The following is a 21,832-nucleotide window of genomic DNA, read 5'->3' on the forward strand; positions in this document are numbered from 1 at the left end:
AAACCCACTTTATTGTTCCTCTTGGTGTCTTTGGACAGATCAGCAGTCTGAGAATTCGGCTTCTAGATGAAATCTTACCAAGAGTTAGTATCTGTGAAACTTGGGCAAATATTTTATCTGAGTCCTGGTTCTCCTCTCTCTGAAAGGAGGATTTGGAATCGAATCATTTCTTCCATCCTTTCCTACTCCATCACTCTACATTTCTATAATTATCTCTCTAGTTTCTGTGGGACACATGGGCATTAGTAATGTGCCAGGTGACTCTCTCTAGCTTAATCAAACAAGCCAAGGTGGGGGATTTGTGAACAAAGTTTTAGAGTCTTCAGTTCAAAGAAAATGAAGCATGAGTCATGGATGTGGTACAGTCTCCAAAAGGGTCAAGTCAATGTTTGAATACATAGAAATATATTAGGTTTTAGAATGTGAAATTTCCATTTGAGTAGATCAAAAATGGTTGAATAAAGGCAATCGCATATGATGACTCATAGTCTGTAGAGTGAGATAGAGGCGGGAACAGAAAGCCCTGCTTTGCTCTGTTCTGCTCTTAGAGACACATTTAGTAGATGGCAACAATGTTGGGAGGGGACTGAAGGGATGTCTGGTTAATGGGGGAAAATACGAAAAGGTCCTTTAAACTTAAAGATGTTAGCGGTCTCCTAATACTGAAAGATATGTATGAAAGACAAAATAGTTCTTTATATATATATATTTTTTTTTTCTTTTTTTTAATTAAAAGCTAAGGTAGTGACTAAAAAGTTTAGGAAGACTCAAATTCCCATAAGGGAGAACTTTTTGGTCACGGCTGCCCAGAACTGGAAGGGGCCATGTCATCTGGTTGTATAGGCGCCATGTTATCTGGTTGTATAATTGCCATGCCAGGGACGTTTAAGTGTAGGTTAAGTACAGCGACTCCAGAAGCCCAGCGTGGGGGGTATAGTCCCTTGGCTCTCAGCCTGTGGTAAGTTTGCCTCCCAGAGGACATTTGGCAATGTCTGGAGATATTTCTTGTTGTCATGAGTCTGGGGTAGGTAGGAGGATATTACTGACTCCTAGTGGGTGGAAGCCATGGACGTTGCTAAACATTGTACAGTGCACAGGACAACCCTCCACCAACAAAGAATTATCTGGCCCAAATGTGCAAAGGTTGAGAAACCCCTGAAATTGATCTATCGGAGCAATGGGTATGTAGGCAATTGTTTAAAATGACATTTTAAAAAGAGTGTTAATGACATGCAGAAATGTAAATGAAAAAAGGGACATACAGCATTAAATAGTTATGAAAAAGAACACTTCCCTCTATTGGGAACCCATAAAAAGACATTGGTTTGAGAGTGTTTATCTCTGATAAGTGAGATTGCTTATGCTTTTGTTTTCTTTTGTTTATTTGTTTTCCTGTATTTTTCCAGTAGTTAGAAAGTGCAAGTACTACTTTTAAATTTAAAGGCATGCAAAAAAAATAATCTACATTGAATTTTGAAAACCTGATATGCCCCTGAGGACCTAATGGCACATGGCAATAAGAACAACAGTAATAGTAACTTCGATTTAGCTGGCTAGTGTATGTGAAGACAGGCCAGTTAATTCACTCCCAGGCAGGATGTAAACTGTTATAACCTCTCGGGAAGACACTTTGGCAATATGACTGCAGAGCCTTAAAAGTATTCATAGCCTCTGACCCAGTCATTCTAATTCTGGGAAGTGAGCCTAAGGAAATAATCAAAAAGAGGCACAAAGATGTTCATTTAAGTATGATTTATAATAGTCAAAAAAGCAATTCTAATGGCTATAAATTAAAAACAGCCTAAATGAACAGAGAAGTAGGTAAATGTTTAAATTATAAGTTTGTATAATGTAATACATAGCCACTGAAAATAATGTTTAAAATGATTATTTGATGGTGTGGGAAAATACTTGTGATATACAGTTAACTTTAAAATAGTAAGTGTCTAAAATACCTAAAAAGGATGACCCCAGCAATCAAAGTATACAAAGAAACAAAAAAGTTTTGAAGGAAATATGTTTAAATGTTAATGGAAAGTAAACATTGTTAAGGTGCGGGCTATGAATAGCTTTTATTGTCTTCCTTTTTAATATTTTATGGCTTTCTCAAATTATGTAAAATGAAAAACATAATTGTTATAACCGTGTAAAACATTGGTAAGATTTATCAAATGCCAAATCTGAGTTCGTTGCAATTGTGCATTTTTGGAAAATCATCTAATTTAATGTTATAACTCCTTTCGCGATGGTAGGTACCATCCTGCCCATTTCATAGATGAGAAAACTGGGACTGACACTTTACTGTCCATGTCATCTCTTAGATATTGTTGCTTCCAAGAAGCTCTCCTTGACCTTCCAAGTCTGGTTAAGTTACTTTCTTTCTGAGTCATCTTTCTAGGGTTTGGGGGTTTTTTGTTTTGTTTTGTTTTGTTTTGTTTTGTTTTGTTTTGTTTTGTTTTGTTTTGCATTGTTTATAAAGATAGTGCCTAGTAAGTCTATGTCACAAATTATTTTTGACCTGATTGAATGGATAAAGAAATGAATAACTTACCCAAGCTTGGGTATTGGCAGGGGTGGCCAGGTCAATCCAACTTCAAAGTCAGTGTTATCATTGACTGCTCCAGATGGCTCATGAAGCCCGAAGTTCATTGCTGGCACCTTTCCCAGCGTGCAGGACGTACTGTTGGAGCAGAGTGGAGCCTGGCCTGGAAGTTACACATTTATCCAGCTCTGACGTCTGAATGCCTTCAAAGAGCAGCATGGACTTTTGTCAGTGAATCGTGAGCTTTTTCGCAATGCTGACATGACAGCCTGTAACGATTATTGCTCTTGTTTCCCTTTGAAATTTCATGTTCGTTTACTTAACAGGGCATTACTAATCTGGAAGGAGGGAGTGGGTGAAGAGCCCTATTTGTAAAGAGGATAACAGGTTAATGAAAAAAAGCAGAGGTATGTGTAGGTGATAGTGTTTCCACAAGGCTGTGTTCCATGGGGGCGATTTAAGGGCGAGCCTTGGCTGGCTGGTCATAATAAGAGCCTCGTTACAGAGGGGATTTACGTGGCAATTACCATAGTTCTTGCTAGTGGGCTACAATGTTTTAGGGCTCCCTGGATACTTAAGATTAATGTGTGAATCAGTAGTGTTATTGTTGCAAGATCTCCGTGTGAAGGGGAGCCATTTGAGACAGGAATTTTTATCCCTTATCAGAACATAAAATATCTCATAGTCCACAGAACACCAGTGCCTATGGCTCGTAGCTGCCCTCCAAACAAACTAAGCATCATGTTGATTGAGTTTTTCCTTGGCGGCTAGAATGCATAAATCAGTCTAGAGCTACTTTTGCTAGTCCAGGTAATGTGATTAAAATAGGAATTAGACATGTTCAATCATTCAGATGAGGAACTAAAATCACCAACCTGAGCAAAGCAGATGATTATAGAGAATTTACTATGTAAATGGTAGATCGGGGCTGTAATCAAGGGCTTTTCATGTACCCTAGAGCAGATCCATAGAATTCTCTGCCAACTTGCCATGTTTGTATTCTGGTGTATTAATTGGGAATCTCAATCCTGAATGTCAAGGAGTTTTGGGGAATCGATGGATTGAGTGCTAAATATATACCTGACCAAAATTAATTTGGTGAATCAGTAATTCCCAGGAATCACACTGTGAGAGAACTAAAAGGACTAATTGATTTCTCTCTTAGTACGTTTCCTTAAACCTGGATATCTAGTGAGAGGGGGAGGCAGGAGGGGGTGCAGTGAAGATGTGGCAAAGTCCAAGAAATTTTCCTCCAAGAGAGAAGTCAAAATGAGTAGCACTCATTCATAAATCACTTTGAGACCTAAATCATCTAGTCGATGGGATCAGTGTATTAGCTCCTCCCCCTGCCCCCCCACAGATTAAGTCTTAATGCCATCTGAGCAGAGATGAAAGGAGGACCTAGAAGTGGGGAAAATGGTTTTGTATGACTTCTAAACAATCAGCTAGAACACTGAGAAATGCCACTGAGACAAGAAGTCACTTTAAAGGGTGTTGGTGACATCGAGACGCCGGTACAGAACAGTATAGAATGTGTAAATGTCTGAATCCCACCTTTCTTCACAACCACCCCTCACCGTTCTATCTCTGAAAGCAAAGAATGAAGAGATTGGAGATGTTTCTAGCTTAATTTTCCAGATGATAAAATGAAAGTTTAGATGTGGTAAGCTAGATGCCTAAAATTAGTTAGCGAGAAAGTGACAAAGTCCAGATTCCAGCCAAGGTCTGCATGTCTCCAAAGCTAACACACGTAACCACCACACTGCAGAGTCCATTACATTTGTAGGGAAAAGGCAGGCTTAAATCGAAGAAAATCTAATTCCTGCTCCATTTGGCAAGTGAGAAATTTTCTAAAGTCAATGGCACTGGAGTTAAGTGGGTAAGAATACGAAGGATGCAGTGTCAGGGGGTGGAGAGCTCCTAACAGTGAAGACTATGCAGAAGGCCCCATCTACGGATCCTAAATGAATGCATCGACATTCACACAGCAGATTGGAGATTGGAGGATGAAGAAATGTTTCTATATTTCCTTCATTTTTCAAATGCACAGTCTGAAAGTTTTAAATAAATATTTAAGCCACTAAAAATCAAAGAAGCTTCAGATCCAAAAACTAAAATACACAGAAGATGAAGGACTGTGTTATTTACTGAGCACTTACTATGTGCCAGTACTTTGCACATATCCTGTCCTTTAGACCTCAAACCCCCCCTGCAAGAATTCTGTATATTCATTCACAGAGTTAGAAAGTAAATGTTAGAGATGTTAAACCACTTGCCCAAAGACCTGAAGCTGCTAAGTAGAAGACTCCATGGTTGGACCCACACATCTCTAACCTCAAAAGCCAAGCAGTGGTCATTGCTCTCCATGCCAATCTTGACTCGTTTTCTTTTTACACACTTCAGCAGTAGATTAAAACCGGAAATTGATGACATAGGTGGCCAGCAGTTAAGAGAAGTGAGTGGCCGAAGAACAGCACTGGAGAAGAATTCCTGCAGATGTTTTTGTCTTTCCAATTATGAACCGTGTCTACTCAGTACCTATTCAAAACAATTAAATGGTCAAAAGTAATTTTGAAGTGGATTAATGTGAGCATTAAATAGTAAAAAGAAACCTGGTTATTTCTGAGTTCAAATTCATATCTTGGTCACATTTAAGAAATATATGTTAACAAAGAAAGAAAGAAGTTCTCAAAGGGAAACATTTATTGGAATTTTTTTATCTTTCTCCTTCTCCTTTCAATTAAATTCAATACACACTTATTGAGCGGCTCCTCTATGTTATCTGGGAATTATGTGACTTTTTAAAATGTTGCTAAGATTATAGGTTAAAAAAAAAAAGATTACAAGTGAAAAAATAATTGTAATTTAGTTTACCTTGCTTTAGTTGTAGGTTTATAAGTTATTTTGAAATTCTTTTCTGAAATAAGGCAGGGAAAATAAAAACTAAATAAAACATCTAAAAATAAAGTATCAAAATACCATCTTTCTCCAAAGTTAGAAATCATCGCACATATAGGTAACTTTTTAAACCTATCATTGTCACCTAATGCAAATAGAAATCAAAGTTCCCCCTTGGAGAAACCCCATTTACAGATGGAGCAGATTCTGCTACAGCCATTAACAAACAATGCGTGTGCATTTTCTATCTCTCTCTTACTTTTGCTAATAATAATAGCCATCACATTGAATGGACCCTGTGTGCCTGATACTGAATTAATCATTTTTCACATGCCATTGTTTAATCTTTAGAATCCCTGGGAAGTAGATGTAATCAGCCCCATTTTTGAGATGAGAGAATCGAGGCTCGCAGAGAACAGTCCTATAATTACGAAGAGGCCAAGCTGAGATTTGAACCCGTCTGACAAAAGGCTTAATTATTCTTAATTATTCCATTTCCTTGCTTTCCAGGAATAAATATAGGTCACAGGATGCCTGGGGAAGGCAAGTGCTCTGTTCTCTCTAACCAGCACTACCACTTGGTAGCAGCTTTGGGTCAAAAATGAGAAAGGACATTGGCCATCATGAATGGAGAGCCACATTCCTAAGATGGCCTCACTCACAAGCACCCAGATTTCACAAGAGGAAATGATGAGGCATTTTTCTGCAGTGTTGAAATTATTCCTTTTGTCTGTTACCAACAACAAAAAAAAGGGGCTCCGAAAATTCCTCAAAGGTAAAAGGGAGCCTTTCTTCTCCCGACATTCCCATATGGTCCCAAAAGGAAGTAGCCACTTGCATAACTCAGGCCCCAGTGATTCTTCTTTCATTCTTATGAATTGCAAATCTTTGCCACATTTTTCTTTACTAATTAGTTAAATGCTTAACCTCCTGAGTCACTGGGTCATCTACTGGTTAGAGCTTGTTCTAGCTCTTCCACCCTTGAATGGAACTTGTAAGGCATCAGGCACTCCAAAGATCCCACATTCACACTGTGAAAACAAGCCAACAATGAAATCAGTCACCGCCGAGGGGGGTGGACAAGCATGAGCATTAAGACCAACTAATGCTGAGTCAGGACCTTCAGATATGGTGCCAATGGGAAGAAGATAGAAGAATTTTGTTTATTCATTTATAGGTGTGTGCATTCTTTCCTCCAAAGATCCGAATTTCACACTGGGCCTCTTGTCCCTGTTACATTCAGGAGCACAGCTGCAGTAACCTGCTGCTCGAGAATGCAGTCGAGCGCTCTCCAGCAGTGACGGAGCCAGACATGAGGCCAGCTGTCCTGCCCTGAGTAGCTAACGGAGGCTCTGAGAGGCAAGAAGCTCGGCAAAGCCACGTGGTCTGAGAAAATCGACCATGCACTCCTTGAGGCATGACGTGACTTTAGCCATAAGCAAGTACAGGAGGTAGGGATTTCACCTTCTCTGGAAAAGTCAGATCTTTGGCATAGATTATTTCAATCCACACAACTTAATGCCACCAGGCTCCCACCGTGTGCTCCATTATTAACTGTCATATAAACCACAGGGAGAAACTATGAGTAACATAACCTAGCTGTATCTATTGATGGAAACTCCTTGGTATAAATATAGGACCTTCCACTGATTGGCCCCAAAATGCTTTTCCAAAGCTCGCCTCCCTTTACTCACCAGCAGCGGAACTACCAGAATGCTCACTGTTCCCCAGAGCTGTGTTCTCTCGTGCTTCTCTCATCCTTCCCTAAAAGAAATCAGACCTGATTATGTTACATGTGCGCATGTGCTCACACCCCACATTAATCCAGATCTCCACGTTTGCATGTAGAATGGAGTCCAAGCCATTGACATGGTATAAAAGATTTCTCGGTTCAACTCCAACCTGCCCCTCCAACCTCATCTCTACTCTCCTCTTCTGCATCTTCTCTTTTTTCTGATATCACCACAAAATCCTCATACATTCCTTACTATTTCTAAAAAATACCAAGTGCAGACTCGGTATCTTTATTCACTCCTGCTTCTCTACCCGATGTTATCATTTCTTCTATCTCTACCTAGCAAACTGTTTCTCACCCTCCTTGGGTTCACATGGTCCCCTCTGAGAAGCCCTTTCTGATGCCCCCAGATGGAGTAAGTTATACCCTTTCCTATGGGCACCTCAAGGAAAAGCAGTTTTATTCATGTTCATATATCACTGCATTGTAGAAGCTTATCTCACCATTAGACCGTATTTCTAAAAGGCGGGGATCATTTTTGAATTATTTCTGTTTCTCTGGCAACTGGCACAATGCATATTACCTAAAAGTTGTTTAGTATATATTTACAAAATAAATAATAACTGCATTGGGTGACTTGGCATTAGGTAGGTGGTACTGACAGTCCTCAAAAGGCTCCATGTGACCAGATAGTCAAGCTATCCTGCATTGCCACAAGCCCTATCATCAGCTGTGAGCAGATCCTCTTCTCCCTCTGAATATATTGATCTAGCAAAGTCTTAGTGCTCAGAAAACAGGAGGCATTAGCTCCAGGATTCGCAGGTACCTTATATTGCTCAGGACAGTAGACAATGTTAATGGGATGCTCACAGAAGCTGAAATAATCATCTAATTTCTGTCCTTGGTAGTAAAGTGAATAAAGTGCTCTTCAAATCACATGTGCCTGTGAAAGCTTGAGAACTCACCCCATAAAGCAAATTATAGAATGTCAAGGCTGGAGGGACCACAGTATCAACCACTCTATTGTAGAAACAAGAAAACAGAGGGGAAAAGAAACAGGACATGAATATAAATGATAAACTGACAGATATGTCACCAATGATGGTAGGAAATTTTCCTTAGTAGAAAGTGGGGGTGTCTACATAAGGTCATGGCTTTTCTCTACTTTCCCAGGAAGCACTGGGGCACAGCCCTGAGCCACTCCACCCTGTAGTGGATCCCAGATCCTCTGGTAGGGCAGAGCAGATGCGGGAAGCTGCCATGGGCCTTGGCAACTCACCGTGCTTATAAAACATTGACATTTCCGTTAGGGGTGACTAAGAGAGAAGATTTGCCTTGGTTAGAAATTAGTCAGATGGCATTTCATTTCTCAGTGAAAAGTTGAAATGTATGGAGCATTTGGTTTTCCTGTCATGTTATTTCATTAACAATCTGTAGTTTTTGCATAGATTCCAAAAGCCTAGGGCAAGAGAACCCTGATAATGAAGGTTACCCCATCACAGGGGATGTCAAGCAGGCCCTGACTAAGGGGTCCCATGAGAGTTCATTACAAGTCCTAGACCCTGATTTTCTTACTTGGAAAATGAGGGGATTTGACCAGGTACTCTCTGGTCATATTCTCCTTCTTACTCTAAGAATCCTTAAGTCTTCCAAGTTCACTCATGAGTAAAGTACTCTGCAAATCATGTGTACTTAAAGCTTGAGAACTCATTCCGTAAAGCAAAATTATAGAATGCCAAGGCTGAAGGGACCCCGATATCTACCTCTCTATTGAATTGCCATTGATTGGGCACATTTCTCTCTTGCCTCTCTTATGTGTTGGGCTCTGTGGTTGGCCCTGTGAAGGGAAGGATAACAAGTCAGACTTTATCGCTACCATCATGAGGCTTTAAGTCTCTTGGAGAACACAGACAATAAACCACTGGACATACATTAATGATTTTTACCAATCGTTATGAGTGCGGTGACAGAAATCATAAGAGTGGAGGTATTCAGTTCCACAGTGGAGGGAATTACATGGTACAAAGTGGACTCGTTTAGAGCCTTCTCTTAGGAGAAGTCTTCTAAGCTGAGAATCAGAGGTTAAAAAAGCGAACTGTTAAAAAAGAAAGAAAGAGGAATGGTCACGCATTCCAGGCAGAAAAAACAGGATGTGCAAGAGGCTGAGGTGGGGACCTGTTTGAGAAACCGAAAGGAGACAAGTGAGACTCGAGGGTGATGAGTAAGGGGACAGAAAAGAACTGTACAAAGTGAGGTGAGAAAGTAAGGAATGAAAAGCTCAAAATTTAGTTTCAGTATCACTATGAGGGACTTCATCATGTGGAAGCGTAACGTGATTTACATTTAACTTCATTGTTCTGGTGGTTTTGGCGGGGGGAATAACCTGAATTGGGCCCAGAATAGAAGCAGAGAGATAATTTAGGAGGCTATTGAAGTAACTTGGTAAGAGAAAATGATGGTCAGGTTGAGGTGGAAAGAGGTAGCTGAGTTTAATTAAGATTTTGGAGAAGGCATTGATAGGGACTCTTGATGGATAGGTATTTGGGTGACCATTTAGGGGCATCACTGAGTTAGGTCCTGGGTAGAATGAGTGTATAACAGTGAAGAGGATGTGGTCCCACATCCACACCCGTAGGGGCTCACATTGCACATAATTGTCACAGAACACCAGTGAGCAAGAGTTACAACAGCAATAGCATGTTCCTTTGCTTCCGCAACACAGAGAAGAGAGGCCTCCATGACAGAGGAGGAGGAGGGAAAGGTGCCACAAAGGAGACCTGTGAACTGGGCAGTGAATGGTGGGTTCTGGTTTAACAAACAGCAAAGAGAGAACAAATACTTGAAAGAGTGAGAGCAGAGCCAAAGTGTTACAAAAACATGTAATATGATTCAAGAACCAGGAGCAGCATTAGACTGGGGCCGAAGCTAAGTCTCAGGAAGGCCAGGTTGAAATGGAGGCTGAGGTCAGATTTTGGAGAGGTTGTAATCCTACTAGAGGGTCTGCACTCATTAGAGATTTTAGAGTGACATTATTAGTTCTAAAATGGGAAAGAATTCTAGGGATGAGACCTATTAAAGGGTAAGATTAGCCTAATCACTGAGTGATTTGACATTTGAATGGTTTACAAGTTACTCTAAATCTCTGCTATTGAGGTATGAGCCAGGAGCCAACACGTGACAGCTTTTCCTAGGTCTGTGCTCTGAACCAACTAAACAATAAAACAAAAGGGTAACATTAATATCAAACACCTGTAGATCATTTACTTTGTGCCAGGCGTTGTTCTGGATGCTTTACATACATTAACTCGTTGAATCCTTACAGCTCTGGTTGGGCAGGTAACAGAGTGGAGATTCGCATCTCAGCGGTTTGAGGCCATCACCTATTGCACACATCCATGATGTCTTTCTGCCTCCCAACAAATGTAAGATGAAAATGTTACCTACATTATAGAAAATAGCACTTTGCAGACTGGGTTTATACCTGAGGGCATGTGGACTTCCTCATCTAAACCCCAGAAGCAGACAGTGCACCCATCAGGCATAGGCAATGCCAGAATACCTCAGGCCTCAGCCAGAACTGTTTCATAAACTCCTTGCATGGCCAACAACAACAGCAAATGCATGCACTCTGCGAGCGGGCCAGTTCCGGACAGTGAGAGGTGGGACTAAAGTACTAAGTTCACGTACTTGGTTTTCCTTCCAAACTCACAAGTCATAGTCAACACTCCTCCTCTGGGGAGAACTTCTTACCCATGGGAGGGAACACCAGGAGCAAAGAATAAAGACTTTCTCCCCATCATCTGTTATCTAGCAAGGTGGGTTCTACTTAAGAGTTAACAAATAATTCTTTAAAAAAGGAGTATATAGTCTGATATAATAGAATATAATATACTTAGTACTAAAATTATGTTGGAGGAAAATGTTATGATGTGGCTGTATCTAGTGACTGGATAATGATTTGTATGTCTATTAAGATTCTAGCATTAGAGCCATCATTAAAAAATAGCCATGATTTTTTTATGTTATCAAAGTAAAAATCCCCCCTTTAACCAAAAGATCTTAATAATTCCCAATGAAAAATTTATTATGCCTAGGGATAATTTTGTCTTCTTTCTGTTAAGGTATGTTTATCAAAAAATGGAGGCATCAATGGAAATAAGAACAATTCAGACCATGGAAGCCATAGGCTTACAGAAATGTTCAAATTAACACATTCCAAAAATGCCTGCCCAGAGCCTTGATGTTGTGTGTGGCACGTGTCATGCGGTTAGTAGTTAGAATTCTTTGTAACTGAGGTGAAAAGTCCAAATTAGAAATATTTCTTCACTAAAGGGTGGAAACCTAAAAAGTAAAATAGATCTCTCACCGTGAGCTAGAATTAGCCAGATAGGCTCAAAACACTGTAAGATAATTCCCCAAATTTATTTAAAATTAAGAAAAGAAGATTGGCTAATATTGGATGTCTGAAAGTTAGGAACATTGGGGTTACACAAATTAGCATGTCATTGCATGATCATTTGTGATAAACAAAAAAGCTTCTATTTGAGGAAATTATAAAACAATGGCAAATCATTGGAGGGAGGTTCTTGTCTATAGGTTTCCCTATTAAGGAAAAAAATAACAATATTCAAGAATCAGCTAAGCTTCCTTTCGGTTGTTAATAATAGTAATAAGCATAGCTCTAAAGCTTGTATTTGCTTGATTGTTTACTGTCACTCGAGATGAGGGATCATGGATAAGAACCTAGCATGGAGAAGGCAGGGAGGCATTGCAGCTTAATGCAAAATGGTGCCTAGGAAGAACCCATGGAACTAGCAGTCAGCGGTCATTGTTCTACCACCTGCTAATCTTGTGTGACCCTGGCAAAGTCATTTAAGCTTGGTACATGTCAGTTTCCTCATCAGAAAACTAAGAGAAGTTGTTCCAAATCATCTCTGAGTACCTTTCGGCTTGAAAATACTGGCATATTATGTAAAGCTTCTAGAAGTCCAACTCATACCTCTGTCAATTCTCTGTATATGACTTTTAAAAAACTGTGAATTGGTTATACAAATTATCACTCACGCTTCTCATATCCATATCAATTATCAGTATGACAAATGGCCATTATCAGTAACATCAGTTATTAATATAATGAAAAGTTGCATTGACACACATATAAACCCAGACTATTAGATCTTAATGATCCATCTGTGTGCAGGAAAGGACAGAAACCATGTTTATTTCCTTTCTTGAACATTAATAAACCATATTTTATAGAATTCGATGTAATTAAATCAACAAATAAATACACCCCAAATTCTCCCAGCCACAGGAAAAGTCAAAAATACATGTTTTTAGAATATGCCTTGCCATTTTCAATATAATCTGATCAACTAAGGATCCAAAAAACTGGAAAGATTAAGAAGTATCCAATGCAATTATCTGACATATGTATGTGACTTCTCACGTACACTATAAAACATTAGATTTTAAGAAAACTTTATAGCTTTTTTTATGCAGTTCTTTCACCTTTATGGTTGAAATCCTAATCTGCCACTTCCTCTTATGAAGATCAGGAAGTTACAAAAAAAAGGTGTCAAAAGAGTAACCTTAAACCTCCAATGTAAAGAGTCAAAGACAACTAAATAGTGTGAAAAGATAAATAAATCTTTGGTGTCATACATCCTAACACTTGGACTTGAAGATTGAGTGACCCTGGGATGCAGCCTAAAAATAGGTCCTTAATTCTAATTAATATTCATTACAAAAAGGTTCAAAATATGAAGGTTACCCAAATTGGAATTTTAATGTTCCTATCCCAGCAGTCCTCAACCACATAACATTGTCACAAAGAAATTAACAAATACTCTTGTGCTCTTGCCACTAAGGGAAGTGGGCCAAGGGGCACTTAATGGTGCTATGTGAGAGTATAGATTCATTTTTCTCTGATACAGGTTGTTATTTTTAACATGCACTACATATTGGAAGTAATATTTTCTGAGGGGAAAAAAAAGGCTGAAAACAATAGCCTACTGCAGGAGAGTAGAAAATATAGATCTAACAGAGGAACAAAAAACAAACAGAAAACACAGACCCAACACACATGAGAGAGACAGAGGGTTGCAGCGAAGATAACTGACTCTTCCGGTTCCCCAGGACTATCCAGGCTTTAGCACTGAAAGCCCCCACGTCTCCAGAAACCCCCTCGGTGCTGGGTAAACAGGGACAGGTGGTTGCCCTTGATGCAGCATCTTGCTGCCGTTCTATAATAAGCAAAGGTGGAAAGCCTTCGTCATCAGTAATAGAAGCACCAAATCAATATAGATACTGTATTGTAAATCAAGAGTGGTGCTGGACACAAAGATACCAGGACCAAAATGAGATGGTCTCCTTAGTCACGCTGGTTAGGGGATCAGCAACTGTTTAGTAAAGAAAAACCGGTAACTAAACAGAGATCCCATTACGTATTCTCTACAGTGTCCTATGTGAAGCTGAAGTAGTCAATGCCTGATTCATAGAGTGCCAGTACACCCTCTGCCCAGGCTGACATGGCACATTTATCAAAGCATTCTTTCTTATTGGTTCCTGGTTCAACAAGAACACAGAATTTGCTCAAAACACGGCTCTAGACCAGAGCTTCTCAAATTTGAATGTGCATGAGACTTACCTTTGGATCTTGTTGAAATGCAATTTTAATTAGATGGATGGGGGTTTGGGAGGGGCCTAAAAATCTATATTTCTAACAAGCTTCCAGATGACCTCCACAGACCACATTGTGAGTGGCAAGTCTTCAAGCTCCAATAATCAACTAGATTGGGAGGAAGCAAGATGAAATATATTTGACATACTTACCTATAGTAATGATACTTATCTCATAGGGCTGTTCTACAGATTAGCTGAAATAAGCCACATAGAGCTCTTAGCATAGATCCTGGTGTGAAAACCATGTTTAATTCTCATTCCAAGTAATGGGTTCAGTCATTCTTAATCAATTTTCTTATAAATTTAATTCATATTAAAACTTCAGCCAGCCCGGTTTGCAGAAGTCAATGAGGAGAATGGGCTTATTAATATGTATACATTCAGTTCTGCCTTGCACAGAGATCAGGACCTCCGCACAGCAAGATTCAGAAGTGCTCTAGTCTAGTGCAGGGCCTCTCAGCCTTGTCTGTGCAATAAAGTCACACGGACAGCTTGTAAAAGCTGTGAAGGCCAAGATCTCACCCCCCACCTCATCAATTGAATCTGAATCTCTGGGGATGAGGCCTAGGCTTCCCAGAATATAGGAAATTCACAGGTTAATTTACAGTACAATCAAGTTTGAAAACCATAGGCATAAAGGAACCAGAGCTGCCTAGGTAAAATCTCAGTTTTGCTTTGGCAAACTTTCTACACCTCATTTTCCTAATATGCAAAATGAGTGTAGTAGAAATAACAGCAATAGCTACCTCCAAGGGTTGTTTTGAGAGTTAAATCAATTTATATAAAGCCCTTTTATAGCAGTTATAATCTATGATTATATCGCATGCCTTTCTTCTCTATCTATATGGGTTGGTAGTATGTGACTAATATAATCAAGATCCAAAAAGATCTAAGTAAGAATTAGCCCTTATAGAATTCTATCATAATGTCTGTTTCTATTGAGGATGCCAGATCTTATACAAACATTATTTTAGGCATGGTAATATGACAATTTAACCTGTGTCTATAAGCACATACTATTTTTCAGGCACTGTACCACGTGAAAGGCAAAGAGGTCTAAAAGGAAGCATTCAAATATGAATTGTTGTTCTACTGTTTAGTAAATATGTGACCTTAAACAAGTCACTTTGCCTATCTCCAGCCTGATTCCCTGTCTGTCAATAAGGATAGTGCTAATACCTACCACTTAAGAATTTTTTCAAAGAATGAGTGAGACTATCAATGTGAAGAATCTGATACAGCACCTGGCACTGAATAGGGGTACAAGAATTAATTATTCCCTGCCTAGTTTTCACAGTCACTTGAGAAAATAGGAGACAGAGACAGCTTTTAAAGAAGCAGCCACATATTCCTGTTATGTGGCTGCTTCTTTAAAAGCTGTGTATCAGAGACATGCAATGATAAAGAGCCAGCATCTATTTATAGGCAGTCGTTGTGTTCAGTGCTCAGTTCCTTGAAAGGGTACATCTGCGGAACTTCAGGTGTTTCTGTGCGTGGTTGGTCACTGTTTTGATTTTTGGTTTGTGGGGTTTGTTTGGTTGGTTTCATTTTGTTTTGTTTTGTTTCTTTCAGACACGGTTTGGCAGATGATTGAGTCATAGGTGTGCCTTGCTTTTGGTGTCTCCGAGAACGCAGAGTCCTTGAGGGCTTTTATGCTATCTTTCTATTGGTCGTATTCTCTAACTAATAGCATTGCAGTTCGTGGTATTAAACAGTGTCACTCCAAATTACATAAGAGGGCATTCTTCAGGAAGCAACGCGAATTAGCGTAAAAAAAAAAAACAAAAAACAGCACTTTCTACGTGAATCTTGTTCGAGCCCACTTGACGAGGGGCAAAAGTGATTGGGAGTTAAGAGAGAAATCTAAAATGGATCCTGTAATCTACTTAGAACTTGAAAGTCGTCTTAACCCGGAAAGTTTCCAGATAAACTGGTGCTGGCGATTTGAGGCTGATAATGATGGTTCACTGGAAATAGCAATGCTGACCTAGGATTCAGGAGACATGGATTGAATTCCCATTTACATCCCAAACTAGAGGTTTAACTGCATAAGATACCATTGAATATCAAAGTGACCCTATGATTTACAAAGACTATTTCTATCACCATCTCATTAGATCCTCACATCACTCTACATAAATAACTATCCCCATTTTACAGATGAGTAAGTCGAGTCTCAGAGTTGGTGAGTGTTTAAGACTTAGATAGCTAGTCTATAAGAGCACCATCTATGAACCCCAGATGTATCTAGTATCCAAAGACTACACTCTTCCCACTAAATATTAGTCATAATCGTTATTAGGCAAGTCACGTTACCCATCTGCCTCAATTTCCTCATTTCTTGGCCTTGCTTACCTCGCAGTGGTAATATGATAAAAATATGAGTTAATAATGAAAGGAGCGTTAAAACTTAGAGTCCTGTATAAGCCTGGAGTATTATTACGGTGTTTCAGGAAGTGTGGACGTGGACCACGATGAGACATGTATGTAAGTAAAGCCATCACTCTCATTGAAGTTTACAAACCAGGCACTCTGAAGTTTTAATTATTTTTTGGTTAACACTCTGCATTTCTAAAAGCCTCCTGGAATGTTTTACTTTCACTTGCCAATTTTTTTTTAATCCCACTTGGGCTGAGTCCAAACCTGAAAAATTTCATCGAAAATGGGCTTTTTTTTTTTTTAAACTTCCATAAGATTCAGAGCATAAAGTCCTCTTTCACAGAAAATGAAAACAAAGTTTACAGTGGAAACTGTGTCGTAGACAGGCCATGAGGCGCTTTGCTTCCCGGCCGGCCCACCAGAGCCGGGTGGTGGAAGGTGGAGTCCGGCCTCAGAGACTGGCCTCACAGGGTAGACCCGCCGCCCTTGGCACAGCGGCTCCTGCTCAGGGTGTCGTGAGAGCTCTGAGCACACAGTGGACTTAGAACACCGTTTGGATCTTTGGTCCATTTGACCATAGAGTTTGGGGGAACAACTTCCCCCACCATCCAAAGGAAACATGGGCTACTTATGAAAATTGGTCTAAACCATCTGGACCTGAAATTCAGGGCTGTTAACAAAGGCAGGACAAGTGGGCCCCGTGCCAACTGGTTTTCAGCCCCGGGTAGACCTTATTTAAACAAGGCCATGAACCATTTCATCCACTGCCCTCCTTCAGTGCTTCTTAGTGAATTGCAAACAGGAGACCCCAAAGCCACAGTGATAAATTAAGAGCTGCCATTACCAGACATATTGAAACGAAGCCTAACCTTTTGCTGTCCTCCCAGATTATGGTCCAAATGTACTGTGACACCTGCAGAGGTCTAAACATGCCCTGGTCTCAGTCATCTTCTTGACTTTGGACCCGATTCAAGAATCCCCTCTCTGAATGCTTGTCCTCACAGCTTCACCGCCACCTTCACCCTTCTCCCTGGTTCAGAACGCAGGTCAGATTCTTCCTCTTCCAGGAAGCTCTTCATGATTCCTCGGATGCTTCTGTCCCTTCTAATGCTAAGTTGAATCATTACTTGTTTTACCTGTGACACCTTCACCCTTATAGAAAAAGAGACCTTAAATTCATGCTCTGGGTTTTGAAATTTATTACAGAGATAATGTATAGAATTCTCTAGGAAGGATTTTTTTCTGGAGGTTATTTGAAAATATGATGTTCAGCCTCCTCTTCTGTTTCTGCATATTCACATATACCTACATTCATATATATATATATACACACATATATATATATATATATACACCTTCTCTGGCTGCTCAGCTTTCCACCAGCTTAGGAAGAGCTCAGTGTTACAAGAATATGTCATTTCCTTGGTCCTGACTAGTTTTAAATTTGACACCCACCGTCATCCAGGCAGAGAATGGCCTTCACAAGACAGCCAATAAAACAAAGGAGGTACACGGCTACCACAAAGAAGTAGGTGAGAGGGCGTCTTCATCTGAAGTTCTTTGTGCCCATTTGGACGTGTGCCCAGTACACAGAAGTATAAAGGAAGTGATTTCTCTCAAAACAAACATATCGGTCAAAAAAAAAAAAAAAAAGATAATGAAAGTAACTATTTTGCCTTTTTGATGTCTGAAAGAACATCTGTCCTATAGAATTTATTCCCAAGTGAAGTCTTCCCAACCCTACTGGTACTTTTCTCCAGCTCACTCATAGCAATACTAATAGTAGACAAAATTTGTTAAGTGTTAATTATGTGCTGGGTACTATGAAAACCACTTAATATAAATTATTTTACTGAATCCTCCCCAGAAATATAGAAGTGTATACGGGGTCAACATTTTAGGTTCACACGACAGTGAGATGCAGACCTCCCTTACTCCAGTGGATATGAGTTAGTAATTACAGCATAGCAAACCACTTCAAAAGGCAATGCTTAGAACAATAAGCGTCTGTATTGCTCACAAGTCTACAGGTCAGCTGGGCAGGTTTCCTGGCTGCAGCGGGGCTCACGCATGCATCTGCAGTCAGCTGTGGGTTGGGTAGACAGCTCTGCCAATCATGTTTGGTTGGACTCACTCATATGAGTGAGGGGTCAGCTGGCAGTTGGCTAGTCCGTGATGTTCTCATTTGAGACAAATGGGCTCTCCTCCAGCTAGTTTTATTCTCTACCGGGCCAGGTTTGTTTTTATGTGCACATAAACAATAAATATTCCTTTTTTGTGGGGTGCCCAGAGCCTTCCGCACACTCTCAAAGTTCCTATCTCCTCCTTTAATCTATGCCCTTTACTTTTATTAATACTGCCCCAAGTTGGTTTTGTTGTGTTTTCTTTTTCTTTCTTCACCTCCTCTTCCTTTTAAATTGTACTTTATTCTTTTTTTAGTATCATAATATTATTTTTATAATGATTCTCTTTTCTTTAATTTTATTGCATTAAATTGAATTTGATTTCTCATCCATTGTAAATGATTTGAAATAGGGCCCTCACCCCTATATGTGTGCAATTTGTTTTCAAACCAAAAGGCAGGAGTCCACCTCTCTCCCTTTATCATTTCCTCGGTGAGTTCAGGCGTATCAGTTGCAAAGCTGTAAACAAGGATGCTGTTACTAGTCTGTCAATTTCCCCTTCAGTGGTCCTCTACTGAGACACGCTTCAATGCAAGGCTTTGTGCTAGCTGCTGGGGACACAAAAATGGGTGAAGCCCATCTCTGGTTCTTGAAGGGCTTGCAGGCTCCTGGGTGATGCTTTGGTTTAAAGCTGTCTCTTTGTCAGATAATCTCAACTTCTTTTAGGTGCATGCATATCTCTTAGAGGTTCTCTATACTTTTTTCCTATGTTCCAAGAGGACACTTAAGTAGTGAGAGAGGGTTGTGCAGCCTTGTGTTGTCAGGGGAGAACTGTCTGGTTTCTATGCCATCTTCCTCCGCTGGCTTCCTCAGCAATGCAGATGCTCTCATTCTCATTCAGTCCCTAGCCATTTTGCTAGCATCTCATGCCAACAACAGACATCATTCTATCCTCCAGTCTGGAGGTCCACATACTGCAGGGCTCTCATCTCATCTCAACTCCAGGCCTCCTCCAGGCCCCAAATCCCCCTGTTTTCCAGGGGCTGGTGGCCATGACATATGTGGCTCTCTCTGCACGGGGCGGTGATGTATGAGAGAGAGCCTCAGCCACCTTTTCAGTTCCCCACTAATCCTCTGCTACAGTGGATCGTAGGCTCACGCTAACTATGGGCTTCTCTGAGGGACTTGCAGACTCCCTGGGCTTTGCCCAAGGATGCAAATAACCAAGATCTGATGGTATCGATTCTCCTAAATGATATTAGGCTTCTATATCCTCCAACTTGACATATTACACCAAGGGGGGCGCTAGCATTTGCACTTGAATGGTCACGTTGTACCCTTATGCTACCCTTTTTCAATCCTCAAGCTCCTCACGAGCACTAGAGAAGCCATCTTTTTTACATCTGCAAGACATAAACCACAGGAGTTAGTAGTGAATTGAGGGTGAGGGAAATGCAGTGTCAAAGATAATTTCTACATATGTGACTTAGGCACCCAGATGGATGCTGATGTCATATACTGAGATTGGAAACACTGGAGATGACCAGTTTTAGGAGAAGAGAATGACGAGTTAATGCAAGATATTCGGATGGATTAAAGCAGTTATCAAAAAACATGAACACCTAATACTTGAAACATATTCTGCTATGTCCCCGGTACTCACCTCTGTGCTTAACCATTATTTACTCATTGACTCCCACACATTACAACAGGGTGGTACTAATTCCTCCCCATTTCACACACTAGCTATAAATCCACCCCAAAGCCCATGGCTTACCCACTATTCTACATTACCACTCCAGGAGAAGCTTAAATATCTGCACCTGAATGTCTAACACCCCAGAGAAAGGATCTGAACTGGAAATATAAGATTGGGCCATAATCAGGGACAGTATTACCTAATGAAAAAAATCTACATTTAAAAGAGAAGAAATATTAACAGCGAGAAATTGGGGAACTTTGGAGTAGTTCCAGAATATTAAATGTTGAGGAATGTTTGATTTTTAAAGGGGGAAGGTGTATTAGTTTCTTAGGGCTGCCATAGTAAATAGTACCACAAACTGGGTGACTTAAATCAACAGAAATTTATCTTCCCACGGTTCAGGAAACCAGAAGTTCGAAATCAGGGAGTCAGCAGAGTAGGTTCCTCTGAGGGATCTGACAGAGAATCTGCTCCGTGACTCCTTTACCTTCTGGTGTTGCCGGTGACCCTCAGTGGTCCTTGGCCTACTTCGCATGACCTTTTCCCCTATGTCCCCATGTCTCTCCATGGATCCACCTCTCTCTCCATATCCTAAAGATACCAGGAATTGGATTTAGGGCCCACCCTATGCCAATATGACCTCATCATAACTTAATTACATCTGCAGATAAGGTCACACTTACAGGTTCTCAGAGGACAATTTTGGGAGGACACTATTCAACCCACTACAGGGAGGAAAGATGACACTACAACAAACCCTTTTTTACTTCACCTTGATTATGCACCAATGCCAATACTTTCCAGGTTTTTAAATCACTGCATTTGAGCTCATCGGCAAAGTCCCAATTTCTTCTTCACCAGGAATGTTTTTGATCGCGTAGTACAGCCACTTACTTGGTCATGCCTTTGTCAGCTGATCACGGTTCTCTTTTCTCTAGGTCAGTGGTTACCAAACTTGTTAAAACGGATGCTGGTCCCAACCCCCAGCATTTCTGACAGTGGTTCAAGGGTGCGGCCCCAAATTTTGCATTCTTAACAAGTTTCCTAGTAATGTTGATATTGATGTTGCACGTCCTGGACCACACTTTGAGAATCACTGCTCTAGACTCTACGGAATCTACTTTCTCCTGCTCTCTATACTTAGGAAAAAGAGTTCACAGTTACGTTATTTTTTTTTTCTGTGTGTGGTTAGTGATTAGATGCACACACACGCACACAAAAAACAGACACAGAAATGTTGCTTACGCTGAGGTTGTTATCATTACTGATAATTATCATTCTTTGTGTCCCACTACAAGTTGCAAAGTGCCTTCCCCTGTCCTATTTAATATCACTTTTGCGCCAGTGTTAAGTTGGGTGTTGTTGCCCCGTTTTACTGAGAAAAACTTACATTCAGAGGTGTAAAGTATCTCGAGGAACATCTTCACCAGCTGGTAGGAGAAGCTGTGTTGCTGATTCCAGCCTTGTCCTTCTAGATCCATTGCAACTGGAGCCACTCGGCAGCTGTTTCGTAGGTTTAGAACCTGAGTTTTGATGCAAAAGATATGGGAAGTGAGCGATGGAAAATTCACTCTGGATTGACACAACCGACGGGTTTGCTTTGCATGGCATTTTCGCTACCAGCTACATCGTCGAGGTGCAGCTGCCATTTCCCCTTGCTCTCTTCCTCTTATCCTGGTAGGGGGCTCACGGCCTAGTTCATCACAGCACTCTGCTCTCTGTCGGTCACGATGGCAAGTTTTCTGCTAAGGCATGTTTCCTGACACTAG

Source organism: Pteropus vampyrus, unplaced genomic scaffold (assembly GCF_000151845.1).
Source record: "Pteropus vampyrus isolate Shadow unplaced genomic scaffold, Pvam_2.0 Scaffold59, whole genome shotgun sequence".
Lineage (NCBI taxonomy): Eukaryota > Metazoa > Chordata > Mammalia > Chiroptera > Pteropodidae > Pteropus > Pteropus vampyrus.